General features: G+C 41.9%; 1 long non-coding RNA gene across 1 annotated transcript; it reads right to left on the bottom strand.

The window, feature by feature from the left end:
- Positions 1-8,386: 8,386 nt before the first annotated feature.
- Positions 8,387-13,014, bottom strand: LOC123384714. The gene is made up of 2 exons (XR_006596170.1): positions 12,456-13,014; positions 8,387-9,205 (listed from the first exon to the last, which is right to left on the bottom strand). It is a non-coding gene; the product is annotated as an uncharacterized LOC123384714 (long non-coding RNA).
- Positions 13,015-15,299: the final 2,285 nt, after the last annotated feature.

The raw sequence follows: 15,299 nt of genomic DNA, 5'->3' as shown, positions 1-15,299 counted from the left end.
CTCCCTAGAATTATCATTTATGATGGAACATAGGGAAGAATATCAACACAGCAAGAAATCGAACATACAGGGAAGACAGATGCACCATTTCAGGTGGCGCTGAGGAGTTAAAGAGGTAGAGGGTGTGTTTGGATGAGTGCATGTGAACACTTAGGCATTCCCAGTGCCACTCAGAATTTTCCTCTCCTGGCTGGCCCAAAACCCAGGCTGGGGAAGTGCAGAGGGAGGAGAGGCTCACTAAGATCCAGTGAATCACTGACAGTGTCCCCAAGGATAGAGCCCGAAGGAAGAGCGGGAGCCCATAAAACAGTAATGATGGTGTTAATAATAATAGCTAGTGGGGCACCTGGGTGGCTCGGTCGGTCGGTTAAGCATCCGACTTCGGCTCATGTCATGATCTCTCGGTCCGTGAGTTCGAGCCCCGCGTCGGGCTCTGTGCTGACAGCTCAGAGCCTGGAGCCTGTTTCGGATTCTGTGTCTCCCTCTCTCTCTGACCCTCCCCCGTTCATGCTCTCTCTCTTTCTCAAAAATAAATAAACGTTAAAAAAATTTTTAATAATAATAGCTAACATTTATAGGCTTCAGGTTTAGGACTATTTTATTTATGCTAAGCTATCGAATGCTTACAATAGCCTCGTGGATTGGAAAATATTTTTAAGCCCCATTTTACAGATGAGTAATCTGAAGCATAGGTGGATAAAGCTGTTAGCCCCAGGTCAAGTGATGGTGGGGACTTAGGGAGTTGGATCCAGACATTACGCTCTTCCAAGTTGGATGCTTCTCAGAGTGATGAGTTGGAGAAACAAAGGGACAAGCTTGTGGGACAAACGGGGACAAGGCACATCATATGCAGGGAATAATTAGAGCAATGTCTTCAAAGCCTACCTGTGTGTAATGTGGGAGTAAAGATGTGGCTGTTATATGTAAAAGGTCAGGCAGATTCTAACAATACTAAACCTCTGCAGGGAACCAGGCCAAAGTGTGCAGGTGGCCCCGAGGAGCCAGCCTAGAGTATGTCTAGAATGTGTGCCAGCATAGATTTCTAGGATGCATATATTTGTTAAGATACCTTTTTCTTTCCATTTTCTAAGACTCTGAGCTTCTTTCTGCCACAGGGTCTTTGCACATGCTTTTGTCTCCTCCTGGTATGCTCTTCCCCAGAGGAGAGGCTGCCTCTGACACCCCCAGTTGTGTAGCACCATACCAGCCTAGATTTCCCTTCCCTTTACAGCACTTAACACTGTGAAAAAGCCTATAATTTTTAATTAAAAAGTATTTAATTTACTTTTGGTTTTTTTTTTTTTTTTTTTTTGCCTCTTCCACTAAAATGAAAGTTCCTTGAGGACATGGGCTGTCTCTTTTATTAACTATTGTATCTTCAAATCTTGGCACAGGTTATGGTACATAGAAATAATGACTAATAATCATTTTTTTTGTAAATACTTTCTTTTTTTTAAAATGTTTGTGTGTTTTCTTTAGCGTTTATTTTTGAGACAGAGAGAGACAGAGCATGAATGGGGGAGGGTCAGAGAGAGGGAGACACAGAATCTGAAGCAGGCTCCAGGCTCTGAGCTGTCAGCACAGAGCCCGATGCGGGGCTCGAACTCACGGACCACGAGATCATGACCTGAGCTGAAGTCGGCCGCTTAACCGACAGAGCCACCCAGGCGCCCCTGTGGTTGTACTTTCCATACTGTTCTATTTCACTCTATACTGTCCTGGTCTTCAGTTATTGTTGTCTGAATTCCCTCTTTCCTTCTCTCTTTTCTGATTCTTAAATTTTTTTTTTTTTTTAGAAATTTGCCTTCCTTTTTTTTTTAATTAATTAATTAATTAATTTTTTAATGTTTATTTATTTTTGAGACAGAGAGAGACAGAGCATGAACGGGGGAGGGTCAGAGAGAGGGAGACACAGAATCTGAAACAGGCTCCAGGCTCTGAGCTGTCAGCACAGAGCCCGACGCAGGGCTCGAACTCACGGACAGCGAGACCATGACCTGAGCCGAAGTCGGCCACTTAACTGACTGAGCCAGCCAGGCGCCCCAATACTTTCTTTTTTAAAGTTTATTTATTTATTTTGAAATATGGGGGTAGGGGCAAAGAGAAGGAAAGACAGAATCCCCAAAAGGCTCCGTGCTATAAGCACAGAGCCCGAAGTGGGACTTGAACTCACGAATCCTGAGATCGTGACCTGAGCCAAGACCAAGATTCTAACGCTTAACTGACTGAGCCACCCAGGCACCCTGTGAATACTTTCTGTGTAGCAGATTCTGTTTTAAATGTTTATTTGTATTATATTTTATATTCTCACTATCATTCCATAGGATAGCTAGTTTACTATTCCTTTTTATAGATAAGGAAACTGAGTCATGGGGAATTTAAGTCCTATTGATTGAAACAGTGGGGCTGAGATCTTAACATAGGCATTTGGGCTCCACAGTCTACTCTCTTCACTGCATTAAATGACTGTCACTTTTATAAGTCCTCCGGTAGGATTTATTGAATGAATGAATAGGTTGAGGAGAGGCCAAGATAATGACTCCTGAGGTCCAGCACCTGAGACAGAACCAGCCTGAGGGGATAAAGTTCTGAAAATTTATAAAGGCAGTAACTGTCCATAGAGAATGGAGGCAGATTCTGTTCCTTAGATGGGATTGGGGTTGAGAGGGTCTGAGGGAAATCCGAGGGTAAGCAGGACAGAGGTCTCAAAGGCCACTGCCCAGACAGAACACGAGATGATTTCAGTGTTAGCTGCTCTTTTCCACTTGGCAGGTTCTGTTACTGAAACCCTCGGCTGCCCATGGCTCAAAAGGCCAATACTCAAGAGATGAGTTTTGATTGCAAAGGAATATGAACTTTATTCAAGAGGCCGGCCACCTAGGGAGAAGGCAAACTCTTGTCCAAAGGCCAATGCCCAGGTTTCCACCTGACCCAGAGATTTTTATGTAATTTTTTATTAATTTTTGTTTTAATTTATTTACTTGAGAGAGAGAGAGAGAGAGAGAGAGAGAGAGAGAGAGAGAGAAGGCACATGAGCAGGAGAGAGGCAGAGAGAGAAGCTCGATCAGCACAGAGCCTGATATGGGGCTTGAACTAAGCAACCATGAAATCAAGAGTCAGATGCTTAACTGACTGAGTCAGTTAAGGTGTCTGAGTCAGTTGAGGTGTCTCCTCATCCGGAGATTTTTTAAATTGATTTAATCAGTTAAGGGAGTGTAGTGGTCTGTGACATTTCTTGCTTATGTTCAGAATCAATGAAGTCAGCTGCAGAGTTATCTTGGTGCTTGGAGGTTGTGCAAGAAATTGTAGTTCCTTGGTGTCCAGTGGGGTGTTGTGCAAAAAGGTCTAATTCCTTGGTAGCTGGAGGGTTGTGCAACAGTACTCTGTTCTTTCTGCAAAGGAGGTCAAGGCCTACTGATGCTCAAAGGGAGGTCAGTAAAGTCATTTGCATGTCCTTAAAAAAGAAAAATATTTCTCTGGGGCCCCTGGGTGGCTCAGTCAGTTGGGTCTTTGACTTCGGCTCAGATCATGATCTCACGATTTGTGAGTTCAAGACCCGCATCAGGCTCTGTGCTGACAGCTCTGAGCCTGGAGCCTGCTTCAGATTCTGTCTCATTCTCTCTCTGCCCCTCCCCCACTTGTGCTCTGTCTCTCTGTGTCTCTCAAAAATAAATAAACGTAAAAAAAATTAAAAAGAAAAAGAAAAAGATTTCTCTAAGAGATTGCTGAGCTAATCAGAAAGCTAAGGGGCCTTCAAACAGACCTGCTGACCTCGTTGGCCCGGGGACAGTCTGGTCCTTCATTTCTGCAAGTCTCAAGAAAGTTAATGAGTGCTGTTAGAGATCGAGGACCTTAAGTTGGCAGGCAAGAAGTATGTTACCTTGAAGCATGTTAACCCTTCAGACCAGCTGAAGTGCTGTTACAGGTCTAGATGTTTCTCAGCTTCAATTCTTAAGAAACCAAAGGAGGCGGCATACACGACTGAGACTTGGGTGTGGATAGGTCCATCAAATTAAGCAGAGCTGTGATCATGCTGATTAATCCAACCATTAATCAAATCAATCATCCAAAAATCCTATCTGAATCAGGCCATTTATGAAGCGAACACCAAGACAGGATTAGAAGTACAAGAAATTTATTGGGGAAATAAATCCCTCCGCAGGAACACCTGTGAAGGATAAATTGCTGTGTGCGTAGAAGTGAGAAGAGTCTCCAGACTATGATTGTGGCTCTTGCACCCATAAAAGGGAAAAAGGAAGGAAAGAAGGTGAGATATAAAGAATCCTCAGACTACACTACAATGCTAAGAAAATTTCAACTAGGTCAAGGGGAGTCTGGGAGCAAAGGTTGTTCATTAGAGGGGTCACACACTGGGAAGAAATAGCCTTGCCCTAGTAGCCCCATTAGTCATTGGCTGGGAATCATGGCCTCAGGTGGATGCTGTATGGACTCAAGGGTGAGGTGATCCACGCTGCTTTTGTGTGGCAGGTTCTTTTGCAAGGCACTCTGAGTAATGTAACTGCATGGCCTCTGCATTACCAAGTCTTTAATGCTTTATTTATTTAGACCTCCACTTTGAAACGCTCCTTATTCACCCCACCTGGCAGTGCCTTCCTCCACTAAAACTCTTGGCACTTGTCTTTTCCTTTTTTCTGCATGACTTTGAATTTTTGTTTATTCGTGGTGGGATGGAGGAGTTTGACCTGCACCCTTATCTTGGTAATTCTTGGATATCAGCGTTCTCAACGACATCCAGACATCCACACTTTTGCAGAAGAAACATGGTGAGAAATTTAGTAAAGGAAAAATTAAGATTCTTTTGGTACCATATTAAGGAGCTCTGTTGTTGGTATCCTGAGTAGACAAGCAGAGTACAGTTTGCTGAGTAAAGGTGGTTCAGAATTGGTCAGAAAGGTCACTTTCAAGGGTCCTCGACAGTGTTGCCACTTAATAACCTCTGGGAAACTTGTTTTTATTCCTTGGCAAACAAGATCACACTGGAAGAACCAGTTTACCTTTAAGGTCTATAAAGAAGCAGTCGGTCAGTTATCAAACTGATCTTCAAAAGCTGGCCAAAAAAAGCTCACACAGTTTGAGCTTTTCCTGCTTCAAGTTAGGATTAAATACCGCCTATAGATGGAGGAAAAGGTTGAAGAAATTAGTCAGGAGGCTGAGGGATTACTCTAAGTTGAAAAGGGCATGTGTATTAGCTGGTATTAACCCACAGGCTTCAAGTTCAGCCTTAGGGAGGACACTTTTCCTTCCAGCCAGTTTCCCAGACCAGATACCAGCCTCCTGGGACTATGTACATACTCTCTGCTCAGTTCATTGATGTCTGCTATGTTTCCAACTACAAGTCTGCTGGCTCCCCAGTTCTGTCTCCTCATCAGGGAACTGAGTATCACTCAGGACTACCTAAGTTATTAGACTGCTACTCTAAAAAATCTCACAGAACCTAGCAACCTGTCCCTCTATATTTCTGAGTGAAATTATCCACCGTGATTCCAGATCAGCAGCCTCCACCCTCCAGCTCTTATACCCCTCTTCAAGGACGCCTCTCGCCCTGGATCATGACTGGGATTGAGACACTTCCTTGAGACCAAACATCTCTACTCCACTGGATCCCTGCTGTCTTTCCACAACAATTGGAAATACCGTGGGAGAGACTGGTTTTAGGAAGCTATCACTAACTCCAGAATCAATCAGCATACTTGTACGTTTTTATAACATCATGCCCATTTCTTGTGTTGTACTTGTCACAATTGCAATTATCGTTTTAACTATTGGGTAATATAATGGCTTCATGAGCTCTTGCTTTCTTGTTCATTGTTGTATTGCCAGTTATTGGCATAGTTCATGACACATAATACAGAAGCAACTAATATTGGGCAATAAATTGAGCGGATAAATGAATGAATGAATGACTGCAAAAGGATCCACTGATTGAGATTAAATTCATCCTTAGGAATAAGAAATCTCCGCTACTACATGGGTTACAGTACCAAGCTACATAATACAAATTCTAGAGGATATTGTGTGTGCTGATAGTTTCTGGTTTCTTTTTTGTAAAAAAAAAAGATTTAAAAAATAATCTGTAACATCTATCACCCCAGTAGAGGCTCAGTTTATCGAGCCTATGGGACCAACTTGCTTTGTGTCATACTGTGAGTGTGATTTTTTTTTTCCCTCTCTAACATTTCAAGAGTTTGAAAACAATTTCTAGACTAGGACTTCTCAATCAGCTCACAAATTACCTTTGTAGTAGAACAACCTGACTTTTTTTTTCAGATTGGTTTCTATTTTGGGTCACAGGTTAAATATGTCTCCCTACTCTTTGTGTGGAGACAAGTACTTCTTGCTTTAGAAAGCTCTTAGGCTACACTTAAGCAAATGCCCAAAATATAGACTTTAATGACTGAGTCTATATGAGTTGTTCTCCAAAATAAATAAATAAATAAAATTTAAAAAGCCCTGCTTCTCTTTAACATGCTGGCTGTTGCTGTTAATGAAAATGAAGACGGTATTATGGCAGCCCTCCCCTGTGCTGGTCAGACGGTTTTGTATCTAAGTTCTCTCTGCATAATTTGCTTTTTAGTCTTTGTTACAGTTTTGGAAATATTTTTACTACCTCTGTCACATTTTAAAATATTTTTTTAAGTTTTGGAATTATTTTAGATTGACATCAAGGATGCAAAAATAGTAAAGAACATTCCGGTATCTTTTTCATTCCGTTTCCTCCAGTGATACATACCATCTTCATTTACCATGGTAACCATTCACTCCCTAATAATACAAACTAAACCATAGGCCATATTCGGAATTTTCCAGCTTCCATATACACTCATCTCTGTGTTCGTGTCTGTGTGTGTGGATGGTTCTGACATTTCATAACCTGTATAGTTTTGTAAAACCACCAGCACGATCAAGATACAGGACTATTCTGTTATCACAAAGGAAATCCCTAATACTTCTTTATTGTCATGCCTTCCCTATACCCTCTGGTAACCATTCATTTGTTCTCTAATTTTGTGATGTTGAGAATGTTGATTACATACACTATGTAACATTTTAAATTGGCTGTTTTTTTTTTACTCAGTTTATTGTGCTGAAGAGCCACCGAGCTGTTGTATGAATCAATAATTTGCTCCTTTTCATTGCTGAGCAGTACTTTGTTGTATGGATGTACCTGAGTTTAACTTCTCAGCCTCTGAAGGACATTTAGGTTGTTTCCAGGGTTTGGCCATTACACACGAAGCTGCTGTTTCTGCTACCAATGAAGCTGAACATCTGTGACCAGGTTTGTGTGCAAAACTTTTCATTACTTTATGTTTCATACTCAGAGATGGAATTGTTAGGTCATTTAAGAAATACATTCTTCACTTTGTTAAACACTGCCAAACTGTTTTCCAGGATAACTGTACCATTTTACATTCTCAACAGAAATGTATGAGAAATCAAGTATCTCCTCATCTTCCACAACACTTGGAACTGTCAGGGTTTTTTTTTTCTTTAATTGTAGCCATTTTAACATGAATCTACCTATTTAGAAATAGTCACATTTTTCAAGAATATGAGCTAAAATGCATGTTTCCGTGAGACAACACCATGATATTCCCAATGTAATACAATTAAACATGTCTCTAATGGCAATGACAGAAGAGTGTGACATTTTCATATCAAATGTCATGAGCACCCCCAAACACTTGATAAATTACAAAACATCACATCAGTGAAAGCTGTTCTTGTTTTAGCGTTCATTAAAAAAAAACAAAACACAAAAACATTTAGGGATAAATTAGAAGGTCACTGGAGATAGGAGCCCTTGAGTGGAAGGGATCGGATATGTTCTTAATTTTGTAGACAACAACAATTCATCAGGAAAGTAATATAACCAAAGCTAATGTTTTGGAAGGTCCGCATAGTGTGATAGTGGAGGATGAAATGAATGGAAAGGCTGGTGGAGTGACCAGGTAAGTGGCATTAGAGAAACCTTGTGAAAATGTGTCCAGTGCCAATGGTAGAAAGAGTGGAATAAAGGGAAAACAAAAACATATCGTGAAGGAAGAGCCTATGTAACAATAGAATGATTTGATTTAGGATGATCCCAAGATTATTAAAACAGAAATAAGAAAGTCAGAATTAAAATATGACTGGTAGAGGTGTCTGGATGGCTCCATTCAGTCAAGCTTCCGACTCTTGGGCTCCATGCTGACAGTGGGGAGACTACCTAGGATTCTCTCTCTCTCTCCTTCTCTCTCTCTCTCACCTCTGTCCCTTACCCTGTGCTCTTTCTCTCTCTCTCTCAAAAATAAAAATAATAAAAATAAAATATGGTCTTCTGTAGATGGAGTGGTTGCAATGATAATATCAACAAGTACTGCTAACGAGTGGTCATGTTGTGTTTTATTTGGATCCCGTGATCCCGACAGTAGCCCCGTGACACAAGGGCAATCAGCTCCAACTACAGACAAGAAAACTGAAGCTCAAGAGGTTGGGGACTTGCCTGATATCAAATAGGGGGAAGAATTCTCGTCCCATCTGTGAAATGGGACAGTAATATTATCAAAATGATCATCGAAATACTTAAATAAGATCGTATCTATAAGCTGTTAAGGGCCATACGCATGTTATCTATTATTATTTATGTTAATCATTTTTCTCCAAAAGTTGAACTCACAAAAGAATCCCAGGGTTTTAATGACAGGCACATTTTCTCTACAGAAAATAGATATCACTCTTTAAATGCTTTTTATATCCAAAGTGCAAGCTCCAGGGGCTTAATTCCATGATCTCTCATCAAAGCCCTTAATTTAAAAAAATGAATATGAGGGGAGCTCAGAAATCTTTTAATTTTCCATCAATTATGCATGCATATAAATGTGCATGCAAGCAAATATTGCAGGACCAAAATAATATTTTATCTCTGTTTTTCTAAAGAATGTCAAGAATGATAAATTTGAATATTTGCGGTAAACACTCAGCGAAATGTCAGAAACATTACTTCCGCAAGACATTGTCTCATTGTCAGCTCTTTGTAATCAGTTTAATTTTTATTGAGGAAAAGCAACAATCACAAATCAGTCTTCTTGTGTCCTTTGAATTCTTATGGCTGCAAATGAGGCTCCCAGCCGCTTCAATTTCATTTTGCAAAGGCACCATGTTGAATCATTAATTACCTCAGAAGGTACTGCATTCTCGTCTCCTTCTGGTAGGAAAATATATAAATCAGATCAGAACCTGGGGCTGTGAAGTCATTTTTTCTTAAAATGCCATCTGCCAGGTTCCACTTCAGAACATCCAGAAATCATTAAAGGTGAGGGAAGGAGGGAGGAGGGAGGCTAGTGAAGCATCACTGTCAGGGTGTCTTGTCATAGCAGTCTGTGTTGTCACACCTTCGCCAGCCTTCACCAGCCTCTCACCCCCGCCCTGATTCCCCACGCGGCCTCCTAACACGCTTCCTGTCACCTGTCCTAGCCACCCGTCATTCTGGGCCGTTATAGCAGTCACTGTCTAATGGCCATTTCACCATGTCTCTTCCCCGCTCAGAACCTCTCCAAGGCTCCCCGTCCCTGTGATAAGGTTAGAGGTCCCTGCATGACCAGCAAGAGCATTCACACCCAACTTCCATGTACTTCTACAATCTCATCTCTCAACACTACCCATCTGATAGGCCAGACTCCTAATGTGTTTAATTTTAAAGTCACCTTAACTCCAATCTTAATGTTCTGGTAACTTCTACCTGAGGCAAAATGCAGAACTCAGTCCATGCTTTGCCTTTTCATAGTCTCCCGTAACCATCCATTGACCAACCACCTCAGCCAGCAGACCAGATACGATGCCCTACAAAGGGGTTTCAACAGCCTTTAATAATTACCACGTACTGCTGCCTTTTCTCCATCTTCTAATAGATTATGAGGTGCTAAGGGCAAACATCATGTTATATTTGCCAGCACAAGTATAGTGCCAACATTATAGATGTGGCGGGCAGAGAAAGAAAAAGTCATCTGTGACAATATTTAAATGAAAGAAAGAGGAGGAGGAAGAAAAGGAGGGTGAAAGAAGAGAAGGGTCAATAAAGAATTGTGGTGTTGGGGCGCCTGGGTGGCGCAGTCGGTTAAGCGTCCGACTTCAGCCAGGTCACGATCTCCCGGTCCGTGAGTGCGAGCCCCGCGTCGGGCTCTGGGCTGATGGCTCAGAGCCTGGAGCCTGTTTCCGATTCTGTGTCTCCCTCTCTCTCTGCCCTTCCCCCGTTCATGCTCTGTCTCTCTCTGTCCCAAAAATAAAAAAAATAAAATAAACATTGAAAAAAAAAAGAATTGTGGTGTAGAGGGAAGTGTGTGGGTTGGACGACCAATTCTCTTTTTTTTAACTTTATTTATTTATTTTCAGAGAGGGAGAGAGAGAGAGAGAAAGAGAGAGGGAGGGAGGGATGAGTGGGGGAGGGGCACAGAGGGAGAGTAGGGGGGAGAGAGAATCCCAACCAGGCTCTGCACTGTCAGTGTAGAGCCCTACGTGGGGCTCGAACTCACAGACTGTGAGATCATGACCTGAACAGAAATCAAGAGTCAGACACTTAAAGGACTGAGCCGCCCAGGCTCCCCACAGATGACCAATTCTTAAGCTACACGAGCATACATTTCTGTATCTGGACAGTAAGCTCTAAAGGATCCCTAGGGCTTATTTTGATTTGAAAATTCTGATTCTCTGACTCAGTGTCAGCAGTCCCAGAGTGATTTTAGCAGCAGGAAAAAGGCAGGACTTCTGGTGAAGCTGAACATTCCTGTCCTACCCTGGGTGCTCTGAAACTGCCTCAACATGGAGCCTTCCTTTAGATTTCCCCAGGTACAAAACTCTTTATAAAAATCTCCAAGCTAATGCTGGTATTCTGAATGCTCCACACTTGTCACTATTATGAAAGACAACTGTTTCCGGGCCTTTTAACACTACAAACGTCTGAATGAGACCACATCTGGAGAAGCCTGGAGCCCTTTGGGAGTTGGCACTATACCGTATTTACCCACTCAACAAATACTTATTAAGAACTTATTCTGTAACTACCACCATACAAGGTATGAGTGATGTAACTAGGATAGAGAATGAATTCCTTCTCTTCTGAAGCTTTAATTTAATATTAAAGACAGACACGAAACAAGTGCATCTATCTTGATGATTTTTGTAACATGACAGAAAACTCAGCTCAAAACCGATAAGCAAAAGAAATGTAGTTGACTCTTGAACAATTTGAGTTTAAACTCTGTGGATCCACTTATATGCAGATAATTTTGATAAATACAGCATAGTATTATAAATGAATTTTCTCTTCTTTATGGTTTTCTTAATAACATTTTTTCTCTAGCTTATTTTATTGTAAAAATATAGTATATCATACACATAACATACAAAGTATGTGCTAATTGACTGTTCATATAATGGTAAGGCTTTCAGTCAACAGAAGGCTATTACTAGTTAAGTTTGGGGGAAGTCAAAGTTATATATATGTTTTTATTAACTACACAGGGAATCAGTGCCCTAGCCCCTGTATTGTTCAAACATCAGTTGTATATTGGGTATGTAACTGAAGGCTCTTGTCAGTAGGTCCAGTTTAGGTATAGATTGACTCAGGTATTTAAATGATAATCATAAAGAACACATGAACACACACACACACACACACACACACACACACATACATTCCTCTCTCTCTTTCTTCACTGTTAAATGGCCACTCTAGCTCTGGCTTGTACATCTTTCTTAATATGTCCATAGGAAAGAGGAAGCTACTTCTACAATCACTTTTTATGGCCCAGAATTGAGTTTCATGTGGCTACACTATTCTCATTTGAGAGTGAGAGATATCCTTGAACCCATCACCATGAGCAGATGGGTCAAGTTCAATGATTGCTTTGTTCTAAGTCATGCAATCCTGTCTTGGAGTCCTGGGATGAAGTCAGCTCCACCAAAAGCTCATGGTCTCTCAAAAGCTAAATTCAAACTGTCCTGAACCAAGGAGATTCTGGGCAGTAAAACTCAAGAATACACTCTCCTATAATTTAAATGTTGGTAAGTTATATGGCAGAAACAAACAAGTGGGGTAGAGCACATTGGAGAAGATGCTAATTCTGAGAGCATGGGCTGGGAAAAACTCCCCAAAGAAGTGATCTTTCAGCAAGAGGGGATCTTTCAAAGGGCAAGAAGGAAACATTCAGATGGAAACTCATGGGACAAATATCCCAGGCAAAGGAAATGCACAAATACCCTGAGTCTGGCAGGTACTGCCCGCTTCTGGACCTCATGACACCATTGTGTCTACATGGCTGTGACAGAAGCAACAGCTTGCACAAGGCCTGGTTTGTGCCACTCAGGGAATGTTAACCGTTATCTAAATATTATAGGAAACCAGCCATGGATTTATTCTTCCTACACCCCAGGGTCGTTGAACTAATTATTTAGCATACCTTTGCATTTTATTTATTCAGTACATGACTGGAGATATCCAGGAGCAAGCATGCCTCCAGCCTTCAAGGAGCCTTTATTGTCTCTTTACCATCTAAATAGTGGGAGAGAAAAGGCAACATCCTACAGAAATAAAAAGAGGAGCGGTCATATTTGGGTATCTGGCATACACCAGAAACTGTGCTAGGCATGTTATCTGCATTTCCACTAATTCTTACAATCAATATACAAGATGAAAGTCATTTTTCAGAAAGAGGACACTTGAGTATCTAAAGGGTAAGAAAGTGTCCTAAAGTCTTACCTAGAGATTATGTGGTAGAAATGGGGTTTTGAATTTAGACCTTGCTGAGTCATCATTTAGACCCTCTCTCTATAATAATTAAGCAGCCATTTACAAAGAGTTTTGGCTAGTTGTCACAACAATCCCACAGTGGATAATACCTTCTCTTTAATTTTTTTAAATTGTTTTATTTTAGCAACAGAGAGAACATGAGTAGGGGAGAGGGGCAGAGGGAGAGAGAGAGGATATGAGGCAGCTCCATGCTCAGCACGGAGCATGATGCAGGGTTCAATGCCATGACCCTGGGGTCATAAACTGAGCCGAAATCAAGAGTTGAATGCTCAACCACCTACCTGACTGAGACACCCAGTGCCCCAATAGTACCTTCTCTTTACTGATAAAATCAATATGGGCTCACATGTATAAATATATTTCCAAGGTCACAGAGCAGACATTTGGCACTACAAGATATCAAAAATAGGGTCATATGGGTTAAAAAAAAAAAACAGTGTTCTTGGGGCACCTGAGTAGCTCAGTAGGTTAAGCATCTGTCTCTTGATTTCTGCTCTGGTCACGATCTCATGCTTTGTGGGTTCAAGCCCCGCATGGGGCTCGCACTGCTGACAATGTGGAGCCTACTTGGGATTCTCTCTCTCTCCCTCTGCTCCCTCTGCCCCTCCTTACCCCCTCACTCTCTCAAAAGAAATTAATAGAATTAAGAACAAAAACAAAAAACAAACAGTGTTCTCTCTGTCCTGCCACAGTGCTCTAAGATCCTTAAACACAAAGTCTTTTGCTGATTCAGAAAATACAGGGGTGCAGGTCCAGTGAAGAATTAAGGGAGGCTTCTGGTTTGAGCAGTAACTTGCTGGTGAGGCACTGGATGAACCTGTGGAATCTCAGAGGGGGTGCCTCTAACTGTGAGGGGCTCAAGCAGCTTCTAAGTCCCCTATCTCCCTAGTGGGTCCTGAAGGACAGAAATTAAACACCTCTGACAAGCCAGGCTCCCCAGATGGTCCCATGGCCTTGGCAAGCTTCCTCCCCTTCCCTGATGGCCATCAGAGAAAAGTGGCTTCCAGCAAAAAGAGGAGAGTGGGAATCATGATTTTGGCTTTTCCACCTAAATGCCACACCAGCTCTGTGCACCCACTGTCTAGCGTCCCACCTACCAGAGACACCCATGAGGGCCAACAGGGAGACGAAGCTGGTGTAAGGCTCATTCCTGCAGATTAGTCCTTTAGGGATACGACCCTTGGTCATGCTTCTGCATAGTGTGTGCTAGTCAACTTGCTTTGAGTATTCAGGATGGGCCAAGCATGGGGCTGAGTACCCTGGTGACCAATGCAAGTCCTGCTTAGTTTCTTGAGGCTCTTAGCCGTGGGGAAGTGGGGACACCAAGAATTACAAGTCAGTGTGATGATTTATTTTTTATTTTGTTCTGGGAGGGGAAGTTAACCCCAGAGGAGTCTCAGGAGAGCTTTCAACCCAGCCTCCTCCCTGTCCAGTCACCTTCACTGAAACCTTAGCAGACACAATGTCTTCTTCTGAGTTTGCAGAGAGTGTAAACTAAATAAAAACCTTAAGGATCTATTTCCTTGAAGTCAGAAAGTACCTGTTACAAGAACAAATATTAACACTCTGTGTATTGCGCAAAAGGCACCTAGAACAGGGAAGAGACAGATCTGGTGCCTGACACACCTTCCCCTCCTCCCTTGGCTGTCCCTCTGGTTCTCAAGGGCACACCTTGCAACTTCTCATCTTCACTACAAGCGCTTCTGTCCTTGGATCCTGGTCTGTATTTGAGGCATCTCTTACTTCCGCTTCACCCACAAAGGTGCTTCACCAAGCTCCCCAGTGGCTCTCACAGCTCCTATGTAGACGGCCTTATCCTACCTTTCTCAAAGATGGGTTGTTTGATGATCCAGCTCAAATAGCACTCATTATGCAAGACTGAAATCGTCTTGGCAAAGCTGATAGGTCTTTGCTTTTGTGATCCCAAGTTAGGCTGCTACCATGACACTTCTCAAATTATAGCCCAGACACATGCATATGTGTCCTTCTTCATCATCTCTGGATCCCTAATATATAGCAGGGTACCTTACCTTGCATGTGGTAGGTACATAAGTCAATGAGTATGGTCATGATAATAAAGTAAGGTCATGGATTTAAGGGAAGGTTAGGTTGCAGAAAAAGGAAATTGGCATAACACAATTGGCACAATTGGCACACCTGTCTAAGCAAATGTAGGTGTGTTTGAGATATCCCCCAAGAAAGCCTCATCAGTCCTCTTTTCCTGTCTATGCCATAGCTGGAGGTCAGTTTCTCAAAGAGGCAAACCACCACAGCAACAAAATACAGAGCAATGTAAAAATTGAATCATGTGGTTTGGGCACTGAAAACATTTTTACCTCACATGTAGCATATGTTCATTACAGAAAATTTAGAAAATGCAGAAAACTGAAGAGAAAAAAAAGTGGCATTAATCACTCCATACAGAGATAACTGCTGTTAATAATGCAGGGTACACTCTCCATGTTTTTGCTGATATCTAGTATCTAAAATCTAT

Source organism: Felis catus, chromosome B1 (genome assembly GCF_018350175.1).
Source record: "Felis catus isolate Fca126 chromosome B1, F.catus_Fca126_mat1.0, whole genome shotgun sequence".
NCBI classification, from domain to species: domain Eukaryota; kingdom Metazoa; phylum Chordata; class Mammalia; order Carnivora; family Felidae; genus Felis; species Felis catus.
Note: the sequence above shows the minus strand (reverse complement) of the source record. Positions and strands in the feature narration are given on the sequence as shown.